Source organism: Antedon mediterranea, chromosome 9 (genome assembly GCF_964355755.1).
Source record: "Antedon mediterranea chromosome 9, ecAntMedi1.1, whole genome shotgun sequence".
NCBI classification, from domain to species: domain Eukaryota; kingdom Metazoa; phylum Echinodermata; class Crinoidea; order Comatulida; family Antedonidae; genus Antedon; species Antedon mediterranea.
Window position 1 is genome coordinate 23,037,178 of NC_092678.1, and position 26,447 is coordinate 23,063,624.

At 31.9% G+C, this 26,447-nt stretch overlaps 1 protein-coding gene and 1 long non-coding RNA gene across 3 annotated transcripts in view; one reads left to right on the forward strand and one right to left on the reverse strand.

Moving 5' to 3' along the window:
- The window catches only part of LOC140058418 (uncharacterized), a 43,936-nt gene that overhangs the window by 10,326 nt on the left and 7,163 nt on the right, over nucleotides 1-26,447 (reverse strand). Inside the window, exon 1 of one of the 2 annotated variants that reach the window (XM_072104014.1) lies at nucleotides 7,409-7,492. The exons of the other annotated variant lie outside the window; for it this stretch is intronic. The gene's annotated coding sequence lies outside the window, so the exon portion shown is untranslated. Of the gene's footprint in view, nucleotides 1-7,408; nucleotides 7,493-26,447 lie in introns of those variants that run through there. 2 annotated transcript variants of the gene reach the window in all.
- Nucleotides 1-26,447, forward strand: part of LOC140058420 (uncharacterized) — a 47,159-nt gene that overhangs the window by 6,794 nt on the left and 13,918 nt on the right. The window contains exon 2 of the long non-coding RNA XR_011847004.1: nucleotides 1,007-1,128. This is a non-coding gene — a long non-coding RNA (uncharacterized lncRNA). The remainder of the gene's footprint in view (nucleotides 1-1,006; nucleotides 1,129-26,447) is intronic.

Sequence of the window (26,447 nt, forward strand, 5' to 3'; positions counted from 1 at the left end):
GTAGGCCTAAAATAGGCTTAGTTTACTCTCCAAAAAAGCGGATACTCATGCATCAAGCAAGTAGACCAGGTAGTAGGAAGGAGATCTAGCTGATCCGGCCCAGTTAAAAATTGAGCTAGAGTGTAGTAGACCCTATGCGAATTGATACTACCAGGCCTTTTACTATAGGCTGCACTACAAAAATATTCCAACTCTCTCATTCGAGCTATATTATCTATACCATTCCGGTCGGTCGAGTTGACCTTCCATCAAATACTGTACATCGTTCATGTTGTGATTATAGACGGGGTATACTCGACCCGACCAGTTTGGTATTGTATATTGTATCTGCTTATCACGTGACGATGCCAGGCATGGTGGGCAGCAGAGAGAGCACGTGTATCGTCGTCTCGCTCGATCGATCCTCAGCAGGAGGAATGTACAGTATACGTTACGCTTCATTGATTTTGATTTTTCCCTAAGTCGGTGCGAAACATATCTAATTTTTCACTGTTACAAAAGTAATTGATATGGTTAATGATAACGAGTCGTCGGAAGATGGACCATTTCACGAATTTCCTATTTTGTAACCACAGTGTGATTTTGCCGTAGCTGCACTTGTAATCTGGCCTGATTTCACAGCCTTCGTTCTGCTTCACTGGGCGCTTATATAAATTGAAACTTTTACCGTTCAAGAGACAAACAAATATATTTTACATTTTTTACTATTCATTTTAAACCCGGAACCCCCCTTTAAAGTACCGTTGAGTTTCATGTTTTAAATTCAGCTCACTGTTTCTTTTACATAACCTACTGTACAGTATGTTTTTTTTATTTTTAAAGTATCAGTTATTACTCGCATGTTAACTCATATTTCAAGAATAAACATTACTGTATTGGTCATGGAATCTGTGATAGTGTGAAGCCCTTTTTATTTCATAACGATGTTGATAATATTTGTAGACTTCCATTGCCTTTTTAACCTTTTTAAAATCTTATTCTTGTCTTTTAAATATCTGTATTTCAGCCTTCTCATTTGGGGGATTTACAAAATAAATAATGGTTCATGGACTATACCATTTGTGGAGAGAGGCTTTCAATGAAATGTTCTGCTCTTCGAGGAGAAAGGGCTATTGTCGTTTTATCCAGGTAAGCTAGGCACGAAATAGACAAATAAATATCACACCTGGAATTCTATATAAAATACTAATAACAAAAATGAGTCTTCAATCTATTGTGAATAATTGGGATACCAGTATCCTTAGCTTACACAAATGTAGCTACCCGTCTTGCTTAATCACTTCATCTGTTACCTACATGTACAGTACAGTACTATATGGCTATGGGGGTCAACAGGGGACACAACATAACATGTTGGAATGGGAAAAACCTACAACAAACATAACATTGTATGAACACTGGGATTAAAATACAACAATTCTTTCTCAATTACTTCATCTTCCATTTGCCTAATTCATAATTCAGAAAATCTTTAATACACTGCAGTAAAAATACGTAAAAAAAAAATACAGACAATATGTACAACTACAAGTTATAAAAAAAACTTTGGCAACATTTATACAAATAATTTAAATCAGTATGATGATCCAGATGTTCTCTCCGTAAGTGGGTAAATTATCTTCAGACATGAGTAGCAATAGATTGAGAAACGAAAGTCTTGTTATAACGTTTAGTACGACTACGAGATTGACGTATACAAATATTAGATGGGAGTTAAGTGTATTCTTTTAAAGAGGGTAGTCGTTTGGGAGAGAATACATTTAACCATTGAGAGAACACCTGCATCACACACTTCAATTAAAGGCCCTGCACTTTTTAGTGATCAACATAATCTAGCCTCCCAAATGACCAGACAGAAAGAAATTAAAACCATCTGGTTAATGGATTGAATCTGAGTGTAAAGTTATACAATACATTGACCTTACATATGTAAAATTCAAAAATTTTTAAATACAAACCATGATACAGCAATAAATGAATTATAATTTAGAAACACAATTTCCAGGCAAATATGGTTTTAATAAAAACAAAAAATGAGAACAGGATATGATATGATATCCCCAAGGTATCCCCATGTTAATACTGTTTATTCAATTCAGTTAGATTAAAAAAAACGTTAAACAAAGTTAATAACACGCGACTAATTTTAATAGAAAATTTGAATTATACAGACTTTAACATTTATATTTTAATGTTGTTGTTCCAACAATGCACCTAATCTATGATTAGTACTACTGTACCAGAGAATTTCATTCACAATATAACTAACAACTTTCCATCACAAATACGATTTACAAATTTCATTCACAAATTCGATTCACAAATATGGTTTAAACTGATTACATTGGAATTTCACTTAATCATTTAACAAATGATTTGATTACAATACCTAGGTAGTTTCAAGATTTAATAGCTGTCTAAATTATTTGATTGAAGGCACCCGTACAACAAAAATGCTGTTCTGAAGAGAATAGGGTTCAGCGGGAAATGGCTCTCTCTTGGGAAATCGATGCTAAGTGGCTACTTATACACTTAAGTGGCTACTTATACACAGAAGTGGCTACTTATACACGTAGGGCCTGTTTCTATTGAAAAATAAAAAAAGAACGGTTTTTTGGAAACCGGTTTCGGCTGTTGTTTATAAATAAAGATCGCGTTGCAGCTCAATTTTTACTCCAATAAAACCGGTTCCGTCCATGTGCGTTCGTTATGAATGACGTCATTATATACACCACAATGCAGTTCGTTAGGCGGAAGCGCGATTTGATCGTGGTCATGTTTACTTTTTTTCGCATAGCGCGATCCCCAAGAAATAGCATCCATTTCATCATAGAAGGGGAATTATTACCTGAAACGTTATTGTGGTCCTTGGTTAAAGTATAGGTACGTCGCACCCTCTGATATTGTCAAGTTGAACTCGTCTATTTTTCACACGCTTTACAATATTCTTAAAAACATGTAGGCCTATACGTGAGTCTTTCTTCCGACTCCCGACAAGTCCCCTCATCTTCTTTCCTTCACATATTTTTTACGAACCTCGTAATGGCATCGGTCAACATTTTTTAGTTAAATAAAATACTCACTATCTAGAGAAATAAAAATGACTTAGGCCTAGGTCCTATCGCGCGAGTTTGACTGCGAGATGACCGCAATCATCCCAGTGCAGCAGACTGCAGAGTTCAGTTTTTGGGGTCAAATTGAGACCGCGATTGTGTTGCAGCTAAAAATTGCTCCGCGGAAACCGGTTTCAGAACGGTTCTTTGCGATCGAGACCGCAATCAATTGGGGTTTTTGAAACCGTTTTTAAGATCGGTTCTTTTTTGTGGTTTTTTGTGGGGACCCATTTCTGCTGGCAAGAAAAAACGGTTCTTGAAAAGAACGGTATTCAAAACCGTATTCTCTGCTCTATAGAAACAGGCCCTTAAGTGGCTACTTATACACTTAAGTGGCTACTTATACACTTAAGTGGCTACTTATACACTTAAGTGGCTACTTATACACTTAAGTGGCTACTTATACACTTAAGTGGCTACTTATACACTTAAGTGGCTACTTATACACTTAAGTGGCTACTTATACACTTAAGTGGCTACTTATACACTTAAGTGGCTACTTATACACAGAAGTGTGATTAATAAATATTAATACGTCCACAGGTGGTCTAGCAGAAGCCAGCAATAAGGGCTTTTTCACACATACAGTACAGTAGGCCGGAGTTCATGAATTACTGCAATATTACCGTCTTACAGCTCTGTGTGAAATGGGCTTTAGTGTTACTGATTAGCTCTAAAACTGACATATTACACTAAATAGTAAACTATGTTTTATTATTTATTATCCTTTAATTCCTTATACTTAAATAGTTTACAGTTGCATCAAATGCTTAATAGTATAGACATCAAATAACAATTACATTGCTATACAGTGAAACTGTAATCCTTGTAGAAGAACACCTTTATGGTGACACAAGCTTTTCCGTGTTAAAATAAAGTATTTATTATTATTATACAACATAACTCTTTTCCATAATTTCCAGAATTAATTAATGTAGCCGACAAGTGTCACATGTCCATGCATGAACTATGAATATACCTTCAATGATTATCTAGTCACCACAATAAATGAGTGGGTGGGTGTTGCATTGTATTCACAACAATTACAGCCTGGTACAGCATTGTACTATAGTCAAATAAACAGATCGGAAAAGAAGGGAGGGCGGTTAGGAAGCAAATTGCTTTATTTCAGACTTCATTGTTTCTGAGATTAAAAATGTATTAACATAAATTAGGAAAACACTTCCAATCCATCAACCACTACTGTAAACTACACTAAATATGTTTCTTGATAATGTGATAACAGTAGGTTATTGCATAGCTTGGTAGAATCAGTTTCTCTGAGTGAGAGTTAATCTATTTTGGTACTATGTGGTTAGTAAGAGCTTAACTACGTCTACATATTAGTTAAATTGTTTATGCCAACAAACTATTTTTCGACACCCACATTTTAATGCCCATATAAGGAAAATCTAATATAGGTACCTGGAATTCTATACAAAACAATTTTCTAATAACTACAATTAATCATCTATTGTATTGTGAATATCACCCCACATGTATATCCTTAGCTTCAATTTGTCGGCCTGTGTTCCTTAACAGATAGATCTTTTACAACCTAGAACTTCAACTATGCAGGTCATTAGGGTCAATAGGGGTCACAATATAAAGACACTGTTGTAAAGACAAAAATCGAATACATACATACAGTACATATGTATGACAAATGAGAGACCTTCATAAGACTTTGTGTTTATCACAACAATGTACATGTTAACAACAATGACACAGCAATAAATGAATAATAATTTAGAAACAAACACACAAAAATTTTAATTAATAAGTAGATTAAGAAATTACACAAACCAGAAATGGTGTTGGTAGTCTATGAGTGCCGCTTACCTGGATAAACCCGTCATTAGCCCTTTTCCACGAAGTGCGAAACAATTACGAAAAGAAGAATTTTGCGGTAGCTCACCTCCATGATAAATGGGATAGTCCGCTATAGCGCCCTCTTGTGGGACCACTCCCACGTAATACCGTCATCATTTCTTTTCGTATCGTCATATCGACAAGACACAAAGTTTTGAAGAGAAGATTTCTCGAATTCTAAAGAATTCAGCCAAGAAGCTAGCTAAGGCTAAATATGTTCAACACAGTCAGTTTAAACATGCGAGTAATTTTTTATTTAATAGATGGATGCATTATACGGACCAACCTATATCGTTGTATCAAATGATTATTTCCTAATGTTGTTACTAATATATACTTTATCAACACACACTTAACTTATAAAGTGGCACAACATTGAATTCAACCAATAGCTAAATTTAAGACTTTAGTCATTTTAGTAATATAAATTAATGATCATCATACTATAATTGAATTACCCTCATAAAATAACTGGCTATCCTTGGATTTACTTCTAAATCCAAGCAGCAATAATTGTCCACAAAAAAAACCATCTTCCGGACATAATTGAGCATTCACAACCAAATTATGGTGAGATCATATAGATAATCGAGTTAAATTAACTAGCCATAGTTCGATGTGAATGCCACTATGGAGAAATGATGTATAGTATGACAAATACTATGATTGATCATTTGATCTATTTAACTAAATCGGATTACGCTTATGAACGCACCATGCATGGAGAAGCGCCATGACCGCGTGTGCATTGTCATTGTACAAAATGACAATGCATGGTATTACTATTAGAATCACTCAATAAGGTACTGTACTAAAGAGAGCAACAGCAATTAAACGTTTGCAGCTGATTAAATCTTGCCCAAAGGAATAACAATGTTAACAACATCAAACAGCATATATTCAACAGATGTCATTACCTACTGTACAGACTTTAATATTATTAAATTAAAAATATAACAAAAACATTAATAATAATAATAATAATAATAATTATTATAAAACATTTAATTCAATTCAATTCAACTTAACATTTATTTCTTCCTTCAAGAAAATGAGGTAAACATTATAAATTCCAGTAAAATATAAAACGAGTCAAGAATGAAAAAATTGATGATTAAAAAGTATAATACAGTTATCAATAAAAGGAAGTAGGCAGTACCCAAGAAGATAGAAATCTTGTGGCGGGCCAGCCTATTACAGATACAGGTAATACGGACTAAATTTCAAAATAACAGGATGTATGGACAGGGACATTTATATTGCGGCAAAACAAATTCAATTATCAAAGGCGCACTGTCCCCTAAAATATGCTAAACAAATAAGAATAAACAGTGGGTGTAAAGAGACAATGCACCAACTCGGGGTCCAACTACAAATGGCTTCTTTAAACATTCATACATAATGGTGCTTTTTTCAATAAATTAACCTATTAAAATTAAATTTCAATTCCTAGATCCATTGTTTAATAATGTACCAAGTGATAATTAAATATGTATTTTCATAATCTTTGAGGACAGAACATTGATACACTTTACAACACTGTACAAAGTCAATAAATATAATTGATCCATTCACATCAACGAACTAATCAAATACCTAATACAGTAGCTGTTAACAGTAAACAGATTATCATAATGACCTGCTGAACTGAAATTAAAAAATTGTTAACATTACACTTAAAATGAAAGAGTAAACATGTCTTCAAGGTTACTGTACATTGACACTGACAGAATTATAATATCTAGGTGGATTTCATATTAAACAAACAATGTAGGAAATACTGTAGGAAATACTTTAGCAGACAACATACCACAATTGACTTTTGAAACTCACTAATTCCTCTAGGCATTAAATGTCATTACTGAATAGTAGGACTTAAAGTTACCTCACAAGAAAAGTACCAGCTTAGTTTTATTGCTTTTAAATAATGACTATAACCATTTCTTTTTTTCATTGTTATTGTTTTATGGTTAATAATTAAATTTACTATAAATTGAGCAGAACTCCAAATATCATTTTGATTGATTTATTTTATCAACATAGAATCAATACAACATAATTTTAACAATGCTAGCCAGGGGCAGTTTCAGCAATATACATGTGTACTCAAATGAACCACCTACTGTAGGCCTCGTAAATTATATATTTATATCAACATTATAAAATGAATTAATTTAAAAATAACATCATACATGCCAATACTCACATTTGGCTTAACATCGTGCTCGTGGTTTTCCACATTTCCGATAACTGAATGTTTATGTATATGCGTTGTTTTCTGCATTAAAATCTCAACAAAGTTCACAACAGATGTTTGTTATTTCTGTGGCAATAAATTTTCACAACGGAAAGGGGATTTCCCTAATATAGCCATCATGGGAATGATATTGATAATCAATAAAAAAAATTATTATTTTACTTACAATTAATTAGCAACGGCTTTAATAGTGATCTAGATGTATAGTATTAGCAGATAGCAAATAATTAACCCACGGATTACAGTACCTCTATGTATTTATGAACGGACTTGGTAAGAATGAATGGAGCTGGCGAAATATATTATCGCTACCTTATTGGCTGTTGGTATAGTTTCATTTCATTGATTATTATTCATCGCCTATAGTCAATAAACCATGTTTATATTCAAAGCATATTCTACATAATCTGTTTATACAACAGATGTCAATATAGATCAATCAATGTCTATTTCCTCTTTCAACAGGTATGGTGTATAATTACATGGTAATTAGTATTTATTATGTTAGGTGGACTTAACTAAACAATTCCATTCAAGTTCAAATTTATTTACTCACACAACAAAATTATCAATCTATCAATAACGACATGCCTGACACTACTAAAGTATGTAATGAATACTAATTTGTTTCCCAATGTTTTAATTAAGCAAGTTTACGACTTCACCAGAGATTGTACTTACTGATTCATATACCTATTGCCTTAGATTTTATTAGTTATAATATCTAAGTAATTTTTTAATTGAATGTATTGAATGGTGAAAAAGTTTTCGGTTGATTGTCCTCAGGATTGACAATGTAATTCTAAAGCTACTGTAGCAAGTTCAAGTTTCAAGTTTATTGTTTTCACACAATACAAAATACAATATAATAATATTATATTGTATTTTGTATTGATACAGAACATAAATTAATAAATACAATGAGGATGCATTAAACCACTTGGCTTTAAATTTGGTCCTCCAAAAATACAATAAAAATTATGGCTTGGAATTTCTTACATTGACCCAAGCATATTTTATGGTAAAAGTGTTCATACTGGTGATTTGAAAAATACAAATTCAAATCCCAAGGAAGGAAAAAATAAGAAATATTCATAAATAAACATTAATTAAATATTACTACTATAATCTAATCTATAATCTACTTAATTGTTTGTAAATACCTGTGCCTACTATCTTCTATTTACTGTGCAGTCTATCAACCTGTTGGCTCCTTGAGTATCAATGCAGAATTTATGATCTCATAATTGTGTGTGATATAATAGTACCTAGTTATCACTACGTCACCTGGTTCTTAAATCTGATTGGCCAACACAGTGAGTGGTTGTACACAGCTGTATAGTACCGTCAGATGTAGTGTATGATGTTTGCTAGGCTGATGTTTAATTTCAATTAATACGGAAACTACACTACCGGTAATACAAAAGAAACTCAAAATAGTTTTTTAATGGATTTTAAGGACATCAAATTGAAACACAATTTCTAAAATAATTTCAAAGGATTATCTAACAATTACACTTTCAAACTAAATAAGACTGATCTTCAACAACATGCACTTATTTTTTCAATCATATAGGGACCAGTGTTGTTCATGCAGAGTTTCAAACTCTCATGTTGAAAACAATGTTTTTAATTCACTTATTCACTTCATATTTCATACATATTGGAGAAATGTTCACAAATGCTAGGAGGCTAAAGTTGGTTGGTAAATTACACCATTTCCTCACAATGTATGGCCTACTGTACATCATCCAAAAAGGTTATTAATTGACATACAGTCAACTAAACTAATTAACCAGTTACTAGGCATTTTCATAATTAATTTCAAAATGTAATTTCACCTATTACATTAAGTACTCTGTAGAACTTAATATTTGCCACATTTGTGTTTCCTTATTAGTTATGACCGATACTAAACTATCCTATTGTTTACAAAAATCCAGGAAATTGAACAGCTCCTAGTGTTCCTACTGTAACCTTCTCAATTGGTATTATAATAATTAAATACTAAGAAAATGCGAGAACAACTACAGTAATTGGATGTTAAATAAATCATCTCGGAACGGAATATCTATATTGTCTATGGAAATTTGACCTAATTATAGAAATACTGTAGTTATAAACATCCACACATTTATGAAATACCAGCAATAAAAATAAACACACAATAATTATTGTTTATAATCAATAATCAACAATTTACACAAAAAACACAGTATTCAGGTTTCAACAACATAGGGCTCACAGTCCCATGCAGAATACATTTTGATTTATAATAGCGACCATTTATTTGCTATGGTTCTAAAGTTGTCTACACTATCAAACTTTATTTAAAACTTTAAAATGTGATCCATATATGAATATGATGATGTCATATCACTACCATATTTAGGCATATATATATACCCATTCTAAAGGCACATGAAGCAAAGCCATAACGAAATAGCCACCTGGAAGGAAAAAACTTTACTATCATTAATGATCATTCATCTAAAAGCTGGAATGAACTTCCAAATGAATTAAAAATTAACTTGCGTGCGCAAATTTGAGTTAGTGTTTACCGACCGGCAAGTTAGTGTTTACCGACCGACATATTGAGCTAAAAAATATGTCAATAACTTCATTCCAAACACAATTAATACGCAACAATTAAACTAAGTTTTCTAAAATTAATTTCTATTTATAATGTACATTTTTTCTATTTGTGATTTTGATTACTCTTTGTCTTTAATTTATTATGTTGGTTTAATGATATTTCCAGTTACTGTACCACTTTGAAAATCAGTGCAATAGTACTAAAAGTGCCTGCAGAATAAAGAATACATAAATAAACAGAAACAACTTTTTAACTACCATTTCTAGTTTATTGCTTGTAATCTTGTTCTCATACATTTTTATGGTATATTATTGTTTCAACCTTTTCATAATGATTTACCCAATAATTTTACTTCACAATCTCTATTGTATGCAGACGACATGAAACTTTTTCATCTCGTCAAAAATATAGATGATACTAACATTATTTTAAAACATGTACATATTTGTACATACAATTGGTGTAAAAGCTGGGAAACATCCCTTAAATAATACAAAAATGCATGAGTATAACCATCATCACTTTGAAAAGGAAATAGGCCTAATCTTCCTTCCATAACATGCTTAATTAATGGTCACAAAATATGTTACCGGTATACTTCATTATGACCTTGAGAACTATAAAGACCATGTTAAACAAGTTGACTGTAAACATAACATGACATCATTGTTGCACCATTAGAATAAAAAAACTATGATTCATACTGATTAATCTATACTGCTCACTTGTTTAGAACTCATATCAAATTTAATTCTGTTATTTTAAATTGCTTATCCAATACGCTCTTTACCAAAATCAATATTATCCAAAAACAATTGATTACATTTGTCTCGCGTGCATGTGATATCTCTTTAACTTCAATTAACATTCCAACTATCTTTCTATCATGTTCAATTTTCCACAGTCAATGTTACCAAAAGAGAGTTTAATTTGTAGATTATAAATCCAAAGGCAATGCTGAGGGTATCAGTGGCTAGATCTCAATGGAGATATAAAATGACAATGCTGTGGGTATCAGTGGCTGGATCTCAATAGAGATATAAAATGACAATGCTGTGGGTATCAGTGGCTGGATCTCAATGGAGATATAAAATGACAATGCTGTGGGTATCAGTGGCTGGATCTCAATAGAGATATAAAATGACAATGCTGTGGGTATCAGTGGCTGGATCTCAATAGAGATACAAAATGACAATGCTGTGGGTATCAGTGGCTGGATCTCAATGGAGATATAAAATGACAATGCTGTGGATATCAGTGGCTGGATCTCAATGGAGATATAAAATGACAATGCTGTGGGTATCAGTGGCTGGATCTCAATGGAGATATAAAATGACAATGCTGTGGGTATCAGTGGCTGGATCTCAATGGAGATATAAAATAAAATAAGAAAAAAGCTAAATCAAAACAATAAAATAAAACAGCCAGAAAAATTAGCAGAGCTTTCAGACAACACTAGCCCTTCATCAGTGCATAATTATATTGATATATTTATGATTCTCTGCTTACGGTATTTATTATTGAATCTTATTTGTATTATTATTCTGAAATAAAATAAAAAATAACATTGTAATTGTTTGAATATGAATGAATGAACAATGTCACAAGTTAAAACATACTGCTGTAAAATAAAATAGTATTTACGGTATATGTAAATGTATTTCGTCTAATTAATATAAGGTACAATATTAAAATACTTTTCAAAACTCAAACAGTAACCATTTGATAGCCTATCTTGAAGCTTTGTCTACACTATCAAACTTTATGTGTCAAAAAAATGTGATGTGCCCATATATGGAAATGATGATGTCATATCACTACCATATGTAAGCATAGTTCTACCATATTTGGGCACATCAAACTTTTTTGACACATAAAGTTTGATAGTGTAGACAAGGCTTTAGTTTTAAAGAATTAAGCCATACCTTTACAGCAAGCATTGTTAACATACTGTTTGTTGATGTTTGTTGATGTTTGTTCATCTAACTATACTACTTTAAAGTCTTTTGACATTAATTATTTGTCTACAAAGAAAAATAATTTAGTACGCCTAAAATTAATTACCACAGATATGCTGTTACCCCTTGGCGACAATTTATTGGGAATTATCTCCTTTACATACATTATAACATAGTGGTTGTTGCAGTTGATTGTGCAATAATATTTACAAGGAAGTAACAGTTGTATAAATTAGTAATCCTAATTTCTACTTTGAATTACCAAGAAATACTCATCTTGCTATTAAGGTGAGGGTGACAACATGTTGTTACAATAGAACCTCTATTAAGGGGACACCTTTGTGACCCAACAAATTGTCACCTTATAAGGTTGTCCCCTGAATAGGCTGAGTATTAAAACATATTGTGCCTTGTTTGTTCTACTAAAAAGTTTCTACATTAACTACTGTAACTAATAATAAATGTCCTAGCCTATTTCCAAAACAGAAATATATGGCACCAACAAACATTTTGTTGATAATGACTTCAAAATATAGTATATTGAAAAGCATCGTTGAAAGAAAAGATTTAATTAAGCCATGAAATAAATCCTAATTAACCCAATGAAATAAAAAAAGATGCAACCTATGCTGAGCAACCGGCCATTATGTTATTGTATAATATTATATGTTGTTATAATTATATTGTGGAAGTACTGTAAATAGAAACCATCTCATGCGCAACATAACATATGCCTACACTTGTACCTAAATGTACCCAGAGATACAGTAACCTGCAAACTCACTGGCCCATGCTTTGTCTTCATCCCTACCTACATCATTTACACTTAGTTGATGTAGACAATCTCTCCTTAGGCCTATACTTGGTTAAATAAACCATTTTAAAAATAAAGGTCTGCTTTAAATTGGTATTGAACAGTTCACACTGCTTGTGGCGATTGGACGTTGGATTACTTAGCTGTATTTAGTTTCCATACATGTTTGATCCAAAAAATGACCAGGGTAATAAAGTAACGTGCAGCGCATTGAGAGCTTGTTTATATGGGCTCTAAGAATGAACTATTATTATTGTAGTTACCAGACACTGACAGGACCAGGTACAGCACGTGCCATTTCATAATTTTCAACCACTTGTTTACCATATCAGTAGCAATATACCACATTATCAACAGATAATTACATTTGTTTTGAGGTTTCCACCTACAACCACACATGTCAATTATCATTTAGCTAAACCTATCTTAGATAGGTAGGAAAACTATTAAGTTGTAGTATATAAACCATAAGTTGTTTATTGTTTTTTTCTCATCAATGGGTAAATAGGTTAGTTTAGTAAGTAATCATAATAATACACATTTTTTTAAGCGATAACTATACAAAAAATTGAATAAACAATGATAAACATTTTAAACCTGAAAATGGCCACAAACATTTTCTGATTTACTTTAAAAAAGAATATTTTGTATTGAACATGTAATGGAAAATAATTAGACAATAAATATACTTTACAAATTTGGCCATTTTCCAAGAAATTGAACCTTCCCACATGACTGTTTGTAATTCTGGACCACTTTTTAGAATTATTTACAGACCTGCTAGTGTTAAAAGATAGGACAGAATTTTCAAAATCCTGTGAACAGTCTTAAGTTTTTTGCGTTGCTGTTCTATTGTTAGTCAGCTGAAGCTATTGTTAATTGAAAGGCTTGTTACATACCATTACACCAAACTCGCATACACATGCTTGTAGTGAAATTAGCCTAAATCACAAACACAGCATTAAAACACACAAAATTTTTACGGAGACTAAATATGTAGAAGAATTTTACAGAAGGCGGAGGTATGCACTCTCGGAGTGGCTTTCTAGTTCCTACTGTATTAGGGTTGTATTACAATGAAAAGTGTAATGCGTTTGTCATTCTGCTTAGACCTAATAATCAGAGTGTTTAAAACGCAAGACTTTGCGTAAGATAACAACCCTAACGCCGTGAGTCAATGATTTTTCTCTCTCCATTATTGTTAAACAAAATGTGTGCACACACCACTTCCTGCTGCTATATTTACTATGGGAGAGAGTGCTGACTGGATGTGATTGATATTTGTGATTGATATTTGTGGTGATGAATACTAGCATTTACTTTTAATAAACCAATTAATTGGAATGTATTTTCCTTTCAAATAGTGATGGATTAAAAATGGTTACGCATTGATTTGTGCTAAATGCCTATTTCATTATAAATCACTTTGAAATACAGATGAATGTCACATTAATAATTTTGTGAAAAGTATGTAAAAAATGGTATACACAATAATGAAATTTTAGCCATATAATAATGATAATAAATGATAGCAATATCAAAATATTACCTTGCTATTTTAATGAAGAGTGTCATTTTTACTCACCTTGTTAGTTTACAAATGTTATACAGCAGCTGGTATAAGAAATACCAGGCCTCCTGTTTTAATGGTTAGTACTTCAGTACTTCACATCAATTTTCTAAGTGAAGATACTCTATAAAATGTGGTGGTTTTATATACAATCTGTCTGTCTGTATTTGGCTATGGTCCAACCAGTCAGGGTAACAGTTTAATATTATGTCATACTGTATGGCTTTGTTCTCACTTTTAACTTGACTGTCTGTCTGAATCTCGAATACAAATTAAAACAGAACTTCAAAAACCAGCATGTTGTATTTAAACCTGCCAAATGTCACCTGAATTGGAACATCTTTTTTATTTATTCTGCCACACATTTATATATTTTATTATGTACCAATGTACCAATATTAATTGCTTCAAATTCAACTTTAAAAAACATTTTCTCGTAATTTGTCAAATGTAATGAAATGTTTATACTGTAATAATAATTATAGTACCTGTATAAATTGATAGTACTTTTGTAATTTTTTTTATATTTTGTCATTTCAAGCAGAACCTATCTGGCCTATGAGTTTAGCTCCAAGAGTGATTTTCTATAATAAAAAAGTTGAAATAAAAATATTATGCAGCTCAAACTTTTCAAGAAAATTAGCCATTTGTTATAGCTTATTGGAAATAGTGGATAACCTCACAAGCGTTAGTAATTCAATGATGCAATTTATTTCTCTGTCATACGCAATCGTACAAAGAACCAAATGAAATTGAAAGCACACAATGAAATGAAAGACTGAATCAACTATATTGTCATATCATCTCCTGTATAGTATAACCCACTAGTAAGCTTGGTTCCCACTAGTAAGCTTTTTTCCCACTAGCGACGCAACATAACGCAACCTACGCAATGTAAGAAAATGTCCTTCCAATAATTATGTTTTCCCCTGCGATGTTTGCAGCACTGTTGCGTTGTCAGTTCCCACTTGTGATTATACAAAAGCACCTTGCATCAATACGTCGTGTTACATTGCGTCGCTAACTTTAGTAACTTCATCTCATTTCTTATTAAACAGCATAAAAGAAGAAGTTTCAAAACACGGCAGTTGAATTTCATGTATGAACAGCTCAGTTTAAGAGGAATGACTTTCGTCTATGAAAGCTTGCAATACTAATAATTGTGTAAAGTAAGGATGTTGTATAAAACAAAGCCTAAACTCAAATATGATGCCATCATTGTGTCCATATCACGCACTTCACATTTTTTTTGTCACACATATTCAAAAGTACTTGCTGAAAACCATGTTAATTTAGAAATACAATAGAGTACTGTATAACAATTTTAAACACCAAAGTTGTAAAAAGAAATCATACAATAATCCAATCTTTACAAATAAACAATAAAAAGGTTTTAACATGATTGTCAGGTGCAATGTGAGCATTAGAATTGACCTTCTGAACAAATCTTTTTCAATCCAAACTACTTAATAGTGGCTTTTATAATGTAATTATGAGTGTAGGAGTTTTGTACAGACATCAATTAATTATAACCTTACTATAAGTTCATAGATTACTGTAATTTACCTTTCATTTATTTAATAATAGCACATTTATTTATTTTTTGGAAAAATCTTCTATTAAACATAATAGTAACATATATATTCTGAACAATCTGACACCAAAATGAACTTTCCACGCCAACCCAATAATGAGATATAACAATTTGCCTGAAAAAACAGGTCAAAGGTCAAATATGGTATTTCTGGTTATTATTTGAGAAAAAACTTTATTATAGTAAATAGAAATGTTTATGTTCTGAACATTTTGACACCAACATTAACTCTCTATGACAAGTAGTTTTATGGATATCAAAATATATTAACCGTAACAAGGCTGGTAATTACATCGTAACGGTCAAAGGCAAAACTGAGTACTTCCGGTCATTTTTGGATAAAATGTTTCATTAAATTAAATAGTAACATATATATTCTGAACAATTTGACACTTAAATAAACTGTCTGTGACAACTATTTACTGAGATATGGCAATGCCTTAAAATATGGGTCAAAGGTTAAAACTGGTACTTCCGGTCATTTTTTTCAAAAAAACTTCATTAGAGTAAATAGGAATGTTTATGTTCTGAACATTTTGGGCTAAAAAATCAACTCTCTATGACCAGTATTTTTAGAGATATAGACTGTTTAAGCGAAAATGTCCGCCATTTTAAATTATGCAAATTAGGTGACCCAAGGGGTCATTTTGCTTGGCGCCCATCAAAAATTGAATTTATATAGGGTGGGCAACCTGTATACCAAATTTGGTGCTTTTGGAAGAAACTGAACCAAACACCCTTATTTCAGCCCTAACAGACTCCACTAATAGCTTAGCAATAATACAACCCATATACTATTATTATAAATACCTATTAAAAATCCATTCATATAACTTTTCATCGCGAACCGAAAATGTATAAATGTTATTCTATAGACAGTAAATTATATATTCAAAAGCCATATTATTATTATTATCAATACCTAAATGCGATATCTACATTAAGTAATAACCACATAAACATACATTATTCCCAATACATGTTTGTGCGTTTAATTCTAGAAAGAAACGAATGTGCTGACAGGCCAATGACATAAATCACAAGTCCCAATTGTTCACTTGCGTTTTGATTGGCCGACTAATATATTAGATTAATGAAGATTGTTCCAACTGTCCAGTCAAAAAGTTACGCAGCGTTTTTTGTAAGAAATATTTCTTCTTTACTCCTACTCAACTAACAAAAATTCCAATGTCACAAAAATGAACTACTGACTATAGTGTTGATCATTGATTAGCATTCCTCATTCATTATATTTATTTAAATAATATATACAGTAAAATAATCTTGGTCCAACTAGTCAGGTATTATACCTTTCTTTGTTCTTCGCTTTTTAATAACATCTGTCTGTCTGTCTTTCACTGTCTGAACCTTGATTAATGAATTAAAGTAGAAAGCGGAAATTCTACCAGTATTGTCACACAGTCTATAAGTGTACACTCTTAAAACAGTTAAAACAGTCAAACAAAGTAAAAACTTGAATGGAAAATCAATGGTTAATTCATATGCAGACTATTTTATTAATTAAATTTAGCATTCAACAAAATATCTAAAAATTAGAAACTTCTCAACATCGATGCCCTTATGCCCAATGTGGTCTGGTAAAACAAACACTTTTTTTTCCAATTTGGAATCTGTGCGTGAGAACGGACATACCAATTTTTCACTTGACAATTGTTGCTATGGATTTAATTATCATTTTTGCATTCTGGTTCTTTGACCTTTTTTCCTTTAACCTTCTAGGTGGTCTAGACAAATAAGCCTTATTATTAATGCCTGGGTAAACAACAGAATAAAGACACTATCAGTAGTTCTCACCGATTTAATTGTGTATATTACATATTTCTCTCGGCATGCTTTGTATTCTTCATTATGTACATATTTCTTCTTTGTTCAATATATATGTAGGTATTTATTCATAAAAAACACATAAATAGTATGCAAACAGAAGGCAACCCAACGGCTGAAACATTCTGCAAACAACGTACAAAGTAAAAATTTAAAAGAATCTAACAACAATATAATATAAAAAAGTACTTGAAAGTAAATCAAAACAAACAGTTTTATTTTTCCTGATGAACAACCAGCCTTTTTAGAGTTTGTGAACATTTACAGTATAGTGAATGGAAATTGAGTGTCAATTGACCTCCTGAATAAATCTATGGCTTTCAATCAAAACAACCTTTTATAATGTAATTATGAGTGTATGAATTTAGGAAGTCATCAATTAATTAAAAATAAACATTATAACTATATAAAGCCATTTAACCTTACTATGAGTTCATAGATTACTGTAATTTACCTTTCATTTATTTAATAATAGCACATCTATTTAATGGCATGATAGTCCTGTGTGAATAGACTATAATGTTATATGCCGGTAACAATGCAGGTACGATGCAGGTATCAGCTGGTACGTCTGTGAGAAATTGGCTTTAGTTATAAAGAACAGTCAAATAGTTTTTTTGATGAATATTGTAAACTGTAAAGCATGCCATGTAAATCTCTCCTAAAAAAATGCTGCAGTTTTCTTCATTGCTGTGTACTTTGTTTTGTACATTGTGTGGTCTTAATAGTAGAAATGTATTCTTTTAATGTATTGTGTTAACTTGTTTAGTATGTTGTTTATGACTCACCTTCACACATTGAAGTGTGCCACTGGTTCAAAAGTGCAGTACAAATAAATAATGAAAATAATGGTAAAAAACCACAATTCAATGTTACAATTTAAAGCCCTGAAGGATTTCAATTAAGCTACTGATAAGTAGAACGAATTAATATTTAATACAACACACTCCAGGGTATTTAAATATTCAATAAAAAGTATGCACATGAATGATAAGATAGCTTAACCTTACGTAAGTGGACATTCTCTCTAGATGGTCCTTACAAGAAAGGCATCTACCAATGACAGGTTTTTTGTCAATGATCCTACTCTTTATATCCATTGCATTCTAACTTTGCAGAGAAGGCCTCTAAATCTAAAGCATTGCAATTTATTCATATTATATTAAACATTTAAAAATAATCTGTTGGTTGAATAATATGATTTTCTGTATTTTGAACAGAGATTTAAATTGTCAAACAACTTTTTGGGTGTCCATCAATGGGCAGTGAATTAAAATATCATTGGTCAAAAAGTATCTGCATCCTTACTCTGCTCCATTTGTAATGGGGCATTAATTTACAAGTGTTGTTTGCGTCTACTTTAATCAAGGCTTTGTAAAGTACCAAGGTAAAACAAAGTGAAAGCTGTACAGTAGAAGAAAAAAACCAAATTACTTTCTTGATTGATTTTTCTACTAAATCCATGCTAAATTAATAGCCTTTAGGCCAAGTAAAATATTGGAGAGTTTCACATGCCCTCCCTCACTTTGGAGCCAAATGAACAAATTTACAATTACTATAATACTATTGTTCACAAAGCATAATACAACTGAGAGACTACTACCAGATTTAGGTATGGAAAAAAATTTGATTTTTTTACACTTACAGTACAAAACAGATGTTGTGGTTTTAGATAAACTGACATTAGCTTCCCTAGCTTTTTCCTCTTCCAGGATACAGGCTGTTTTGGAAGAGTGAAACTAATAAAATTCTTTCTTAATTATGATCTCTCCTCTCAAGAGGAAATAAAGAACAATATTGGTCTCAAGGCACTAGCAAACAATTGCAGTGGTTTTCAGATAAAAACCAGGTATGACTTAGCAGTTTTTTCAAAATATTGAGCGTGATGCGGGGCGTGATGACACAAAATACTGTACGCAAAACCTCTCATTCATGACATCAATGCATTCCCCAACTATATAAGTTCCAATATACAGGTAATACATCCCCCAAACATACATCCCCAAACTACAGACAAAGACAGTCTGCATTATATCCTTAAGGACTGTAAAAGAACTAGTAAGACAATCCATATGATCAAAGAAAGAACATCATGCAAATCAAAGAAAGAACATCACGATCAAACAAAGATACTGTATATTACACAACACCATCTGGTAACACATGTTCTGACATGTTTCAACTATTGTTTAATTAATATTTTCAAAGTACAGGTAGACAAAGAACATGTCATTTTGGAGCTCATGGCTAAACTTCAACAACAGCATCAACAATTGCAAAAAACCACTAATTGTGTTTGAACTGTATACATAATTGAAGATTCAAAACACTTTAGAATTTACACTATTTATGAAAAGGAAATTATATATAAAGAATACAATACAGACAAATTCAATTCTCAAAACAAACAAAGTGTACTGTACTAGAAATGATAACAATACAATGGTAATAAAAGCATAGAACAAGACAACATTTGGCTAATCTTATTAAATGATATGGTACACCACCTCGGGCATTAAAACATGAACAAATGTTAATTGGTGCATGTGAATGCGGTTGGCCTTTTGAACAAATAGATAGCTTTCAACGGAAACAATGTTTAGTTTAGTGGCTTTTAATGTATGAGTGATAGGCGTTTCACAGATATTATCACTTAATTATAAAATATTTATCTAAACAGTTTAATATTTACAAGGATTTAGTTCTAATTAAGTAGATTAAGAAAAACACAGGCAGTATGTGACTAATTTCTATTTGATAGATAAATGCAATACAGATCAAATTTTTAATTTTGTTCCAAATATGCTTATTTATAGCTTATATCAATACTATTCATCAACTAATGAAACATTGCAAATCAATGTCAAAATGTAATTAATCATGTAATCATTTACCCAATGATTTCTAACTGTTTAGCGCCTTGAGCACTTTTACTAAGTGGATATGTGCGCTATATAAATTGTTATATTATTATATATTATTAACAGTAAATGGATTTGATAATATTAATGGCTTGGAATGGATGTGTTCCGCAAAATGGATAAAAATCCTAACAACCTTGGCAAGTTGGGCCTAATAATACCATTCTGTTACTGGTTTCTAGGGGCCTGTTTCTGCTGCAACTGCTCAAACGGTATAAAATACGGTATTTTTTATACCGTATTTTTTAGTAGGCCTACCCCGTTTCTGCTAACAATACTTCTTGGGTGGTCGTGTTAAATTTCATCCTTTTTACCCAAATTGCCAATCATTTATTTGGTCGATAATTAAAAGTCGTAATAAAGGAAGTTTAAGTTCAAAGCCTAGCCCTAGTGATAGAGATGTTGTGAGAGCACAGAAAACATCGTAATGGGGACAAGTAATTTGTTGCCTCCCCGAGTTATTGTCTTTTGCAATGTTGTACTGCTTTTGCAGGCTCTTCAGCTTTGCGTTTACTTGCTTTGGAGACAAGTCTATTCCGTACTCCTGCTTTACTTTTTTAGAAATGTCTTTATAAATGTGGTTGTCCCTTTTATTACCTTTTAGTTTGCTGGACATTTTAGCTTCCCCACCCCCTCCTTCCGCACCCCTGCTTCCCCACACAGACTTAAATAGTAAATACTGTGACATCTTCGCTCCACATTTTCGCCCAATATATCTATACACGTGTGTAAAACAGCTGACAGCGACAGAAAATAAAAACACGATGTTGACCTCATGTCACAGGTAAAAAAAAATACGGTATTCTTTATTGGCAGCAGAAAAGGGTACAAAAAATACGGTATAAATTTGTAAATGCCGTATTTTATCCACAAATTTTGTGGGGAAAATACGGTATACAAAATACGGTATTTTTTTTATGAGCGCAGTTTCTGCTGGCAAAAAAATACGGTATATATACGGTATTTTCTTGGCAGCAGAAACAGGGCCTAGTTGAAAATAGCATGCACAAGGAGGAACTAAGCCATGACCTTCTCAACCTCTTGTTCTTTCAACCTTAAGTGCCTTTCATCATAAGTATTACTCTTTTCAAAGGCATTTTTACATAATAATTACCATTTTACTGAACATACACAAGACAATCCAATGTGTCATTACAGATAATAACTCATAAGCAAATCGTTATTTAAGTAATAGAAACTAATGCTGTACTTACTTACAATAATGAAAGAACGTTATAAGACCAACAAATTTACTAAGTCGTCCACTGATTTTGGGCCTGCCTACAGTATATTTTCTTATTTTGCAAAAATGAAGCAAAGAAAACACTACAAATTCCGATGACACCAGGGACAAAAAGTAGTGGGGTTATTTTGATTGCTCAAACATGTGCCTTCTTGGGTATTGTACTGCAGAAAATGGCAAGTACCTAAAATCCTTTTTTATTCCATAAGGTTAAAATTTAGTTTTGAAAATTAATAACAACAACATACAGTATGTAATATATAGGAAAGCTGTTTTTAATCATAAAACTTTACAAAGCCTCTTTGTTTTATATATAAATTAATATAGTCTAGGCCTAGTTTAAAAGTTAGGAGAGCCAGGCTTTAGCCTATAATAGTGGGGTAGTGCGTGCATTGTTGGCGCATGTTCATTGTCAGGCACACATTATTTAATTATTTATAGGCCTAAATAAGAATAAATATACAAATATAATTAAATAATGATTATATTCTTATTAATTGAATGTTGTTTTTTTTTTTTTACAGACTACAGAGGGTTGTTCTTCTAAGCTTTCTGCTGCATACTTCAATAGCATTAAATCATCAACAATTTCTCATATTAATTTACCGGCATATATTGTGAAACAACACTATTAATACAGTAACTATGGATACCTACAGTAGTACAGATAAAAAAAGAGAAGGAAACAAAATTCAATGGTATTTATTTATTTAGCAAACTCTGTATTCTACAACAAACATATTGATTCTTGGCAGAGATTAGCTGACAATGAAATTTGAAATTACAATTGCATTGGTTGCTGCCTACTAATTAACAAATAATTATTATAATTAACAAATTTACAATTTAATTTCTACTACTGTAAATACACATAATATTTTCAAATAATAACAATGCAATTCTTTCTCATAGTCATATAATCATCATTTAAAAGCAAATAAGTTAACTGCCTCAATATATTAAGTTTATTTTTACGACATGTTTCGTGCATAGCCCATCATCCTAAATAATCATTTATATCTAAATGCATAGTTTCAAAACAAAAGGCAAAGACCATTAATTCAAAATCGTCCGGTGGTATACTGAAAATTTATTAATTAATTTGAAACGATAAAGACGAGGAAATCTGTGAGAATGAGAAAAAGTCGCCCAACCACGAATCGAACCTGGAACCTTCTGCTTATGCAAATGTCCTAAACATAGACCACTTTAGGCATACTATAAAACTATACAAAATGTCTAATCAACAATTAACACATTTGTTAGGAATGTAAATACAGCAAAATGGACATCTACATTTCATCTTAAAAAACAAGTTGGTATAAAATATAACAAACCAACAAAACAATAACTGAAAAAGCGTTTTTCTTTGTTGAATTATTTGGTTTTTTAGGAATACTGGTGCTTGGATCTGGTTGGTTGGGATCTTTCGACACGGTTAAAATCCATAATCCAAATTGCTTTGTTTGACCATCATACGTATAGCCAGTGGTGTATGTACCACTGTCGTTAACAGTGAGGTTGACGTATCGTATACTGTACTGCCCCCTAACCAAGTTAAAAGTATCGACTGTAGTGCGATTGTTGATGACAACATAATTGTTTTGGTACAAATCAACAACGGCGTTGTTTGCTATAGCCTCATCTTGTTGCACTTTGAACGTGTATTCGTCATTTATATATTTTACAACAGTTTCTTGTGCTGTTATAATGCCAGTCAGCGAAGAGATTAGAACAATAATGATGATCATCTTGACGATCTAACTGCACAGAATATTTTCAGAAAGTTTCTTTTGGGAAAAAAAACATTTGGTTGTTAATAAACTTCTAGAAATCTAATAACATTAAACAAACCATAATGCAGAATATTTTATTCTCAAAGGAATTGAAAATGTCCTTTGATATGCAAATGTTTGTTGTGAACTGAATGTTTGTATTAACTGTTACAGCCCAGCTGCATTGGAATGTGTGTTTTCCTTACAGTACATCAATTACTCATACCTGATAATGATATTAATAATTAAATAGAATTTATTATATAATAATTAATATTAATTTTTAATGAACCATTTAATTATATTTCAATAGCTCAAAACTCATGTACACAACATGATCTCCAGGTAACTACACAAGGTCATACTATAATTGCTTATATATTTGCTAAACAAACAAATTATTTTACCATTTTTACACACATGATATTGAAAGAAAAAGACTTACCTTTGGTACAGAATTTGAAATAACAATTAGCTTTCTTCAAACAATATTGCTGTGTAAGGTTGCAAAGAAATCCGGTCTTCTGATCTGGCCTCCAAACAGTATTGTAATACATAAATGTGAATGGTTTCAAAATGAAAATCACGTAGTTAAGCAGTAGTAGTAGTGTAGTAGTCCTTACAGTAGCAAAACACATGTAAGATCTGCACAGCACATGTGGTGTTTAATTAATGATTGTTGCTTCTTATAGGCTGTCAACAGGTGAGTAATTTACTGTGATAGAAATTAAATACCAAATTATCGGTGACGGTCACGTTTTCTAATCTAAGTAATATTGTTATGGTTCAATGGTCAAATGATTATGGTAGGAGAGTCAGTAGGCTGAACATTTTTCCTCCATGGCTGAACAATCTTTCTGTGGCAGTTTTATTGCATACCATCATGTTAATTGTGTGTCAAATACTAGTATTAAATGAATAAAACCAGATTTCATTAGTCATCAATTTACAGTACGCATTTAAACTATAGTCTAAAGATGTGGTCAAACACCAAGTTGTTAAAATTAACGGCATTGACGTAAAATCAGAAATGTTTAAATTTACAGTAGGCCTAATAGCCACAAAGAGAGTTTAAAGATGTAGGAACATTCAAAATTAAATTGTGTATAAATTCGTTTATATTTATTATGTTTTGATGTTCCAGTGTTTAAACAATAAGCAGTAAAGTTCCACATGGGCGCTCACGAGTAAATTGGTAGCACCGATGTGATTGAACTTGTAAATGAACCAACACAAAATAACGGTTATTTGACAGCTTTGAAAGTCTCTATTGCCTGGTCGCATTGCACATTTTTGTTAAATACTGTATCAACCACTAAAAAGAAATGCTGTCAGTCGCAAAATTATATTTTTTTTTTTTTAACCGATTATTCGGCGCTATGCAGCAGAAAAATGCCCTTAATTCAATCACACCTGCTTGTTTTGCTTCCTGAATTGAAACATTATCATCATGGTTTCTATCACAAATTGAAACTAAAAATAATAATGAACATTCAATTTGAAGAAATTACAGTATAAGATTTGTACTTTTTGCAGTGAGTCATACATAGATGAGCAAATAACTAATTTGCCTCAGACAAATTTCAATTACTTGTTAAATGGTATTATAATACAAGATGGCTTGCAACATCAAGGCTATGCAACCTACTTAACATCTTTTTTGACCTTGATACTGACAGTACAAACAATAGTAGAAATGCAAGTCATCGAAATGCAAAGTAGGTTGGTATTATGAATACATTAACTTACAGTAGTCTAAAAAAGAAATGGTGAAGTGTGCATGGGAATGCCGCCCACCTAAGGACATGGCTCATGGACGATACCACTGTCTTGGAGGGGAGTTCAGAAATAAATTTACAGTTATGTTCTCCCTTTGAAGGGGAAAAGGCCTATGTCGGTTCATCCAGGTAATCTAGTCACGTAATAGACACATTAACTTTAATGGTGTTTTTACATTTGGATACCTAATAATACAGGGTACAGTACAGGTATTTTTGGCACACTGTTGGATGTTAAATAAATAGATACTGTAGGTCATACACACTTTGTTACAGCAATTTGGTTATTGTTCATTTATGATGTGTGATTGTGTGATGTTGATATGATTACTAATAAAAGAAAAAAAACAAGCATAAATTTCATTTTTTTTAAATTAATCAATTTGTCAAATAATTATTAATTGTGCAAAATTAGAGTGCTGTGGTCGATGTCGATGTACTGAAATATTTGTCAAATAAGTGTTGTTGACTAGTTGTTCTATTGTTATCCTGATGTCAATATTTACTATGTATTTAAATGTGTCAAGTGTTAACATTACTATTGTTTAATGGCAGGTTGTGATATAAATTTGCCATGCAGGAAATAATCAATACAAAATCCTTTATGCCTAAAAAAGGAAAAAGTTAATAAATTTTCCATAACTTCCTGAGTTTCCTGTTAATTTCTTGTTCTTCTGCTATGCTAAGGCTAAAATAATAATTAAAACAATTTTGCCACGACTAAAGTTGCTGATCCACGTTTGGACTTAGGCTATGTTCAAACCCATGGCGTTAGACCGTTTTAGCGTACAACGTTACTACTACTAGCAAGGTCACATTACAAACCGCAGAGAAAAAAATGAGGTGTTCAAACCCATAGCGTACGATTATCGTTACAACGGAAGTGCGTCATTCAGGTTGTTTCTAGTTGCATATTCATGTGCTCTTACCCACGTGTTTTCATCATTATTTCCACTGTATAGGCCTAGATCTCAGCCCTACAATTATAACAAAATTTGCCGTAAATAAAACATACCTCAGCATTTATTTTACAAAAATATAGTACAGCAAAATATCTGTTTCTATTGTTTTTATTTTGTAGTAAAAAACATTTTCCCCAGACCTCGTGTTG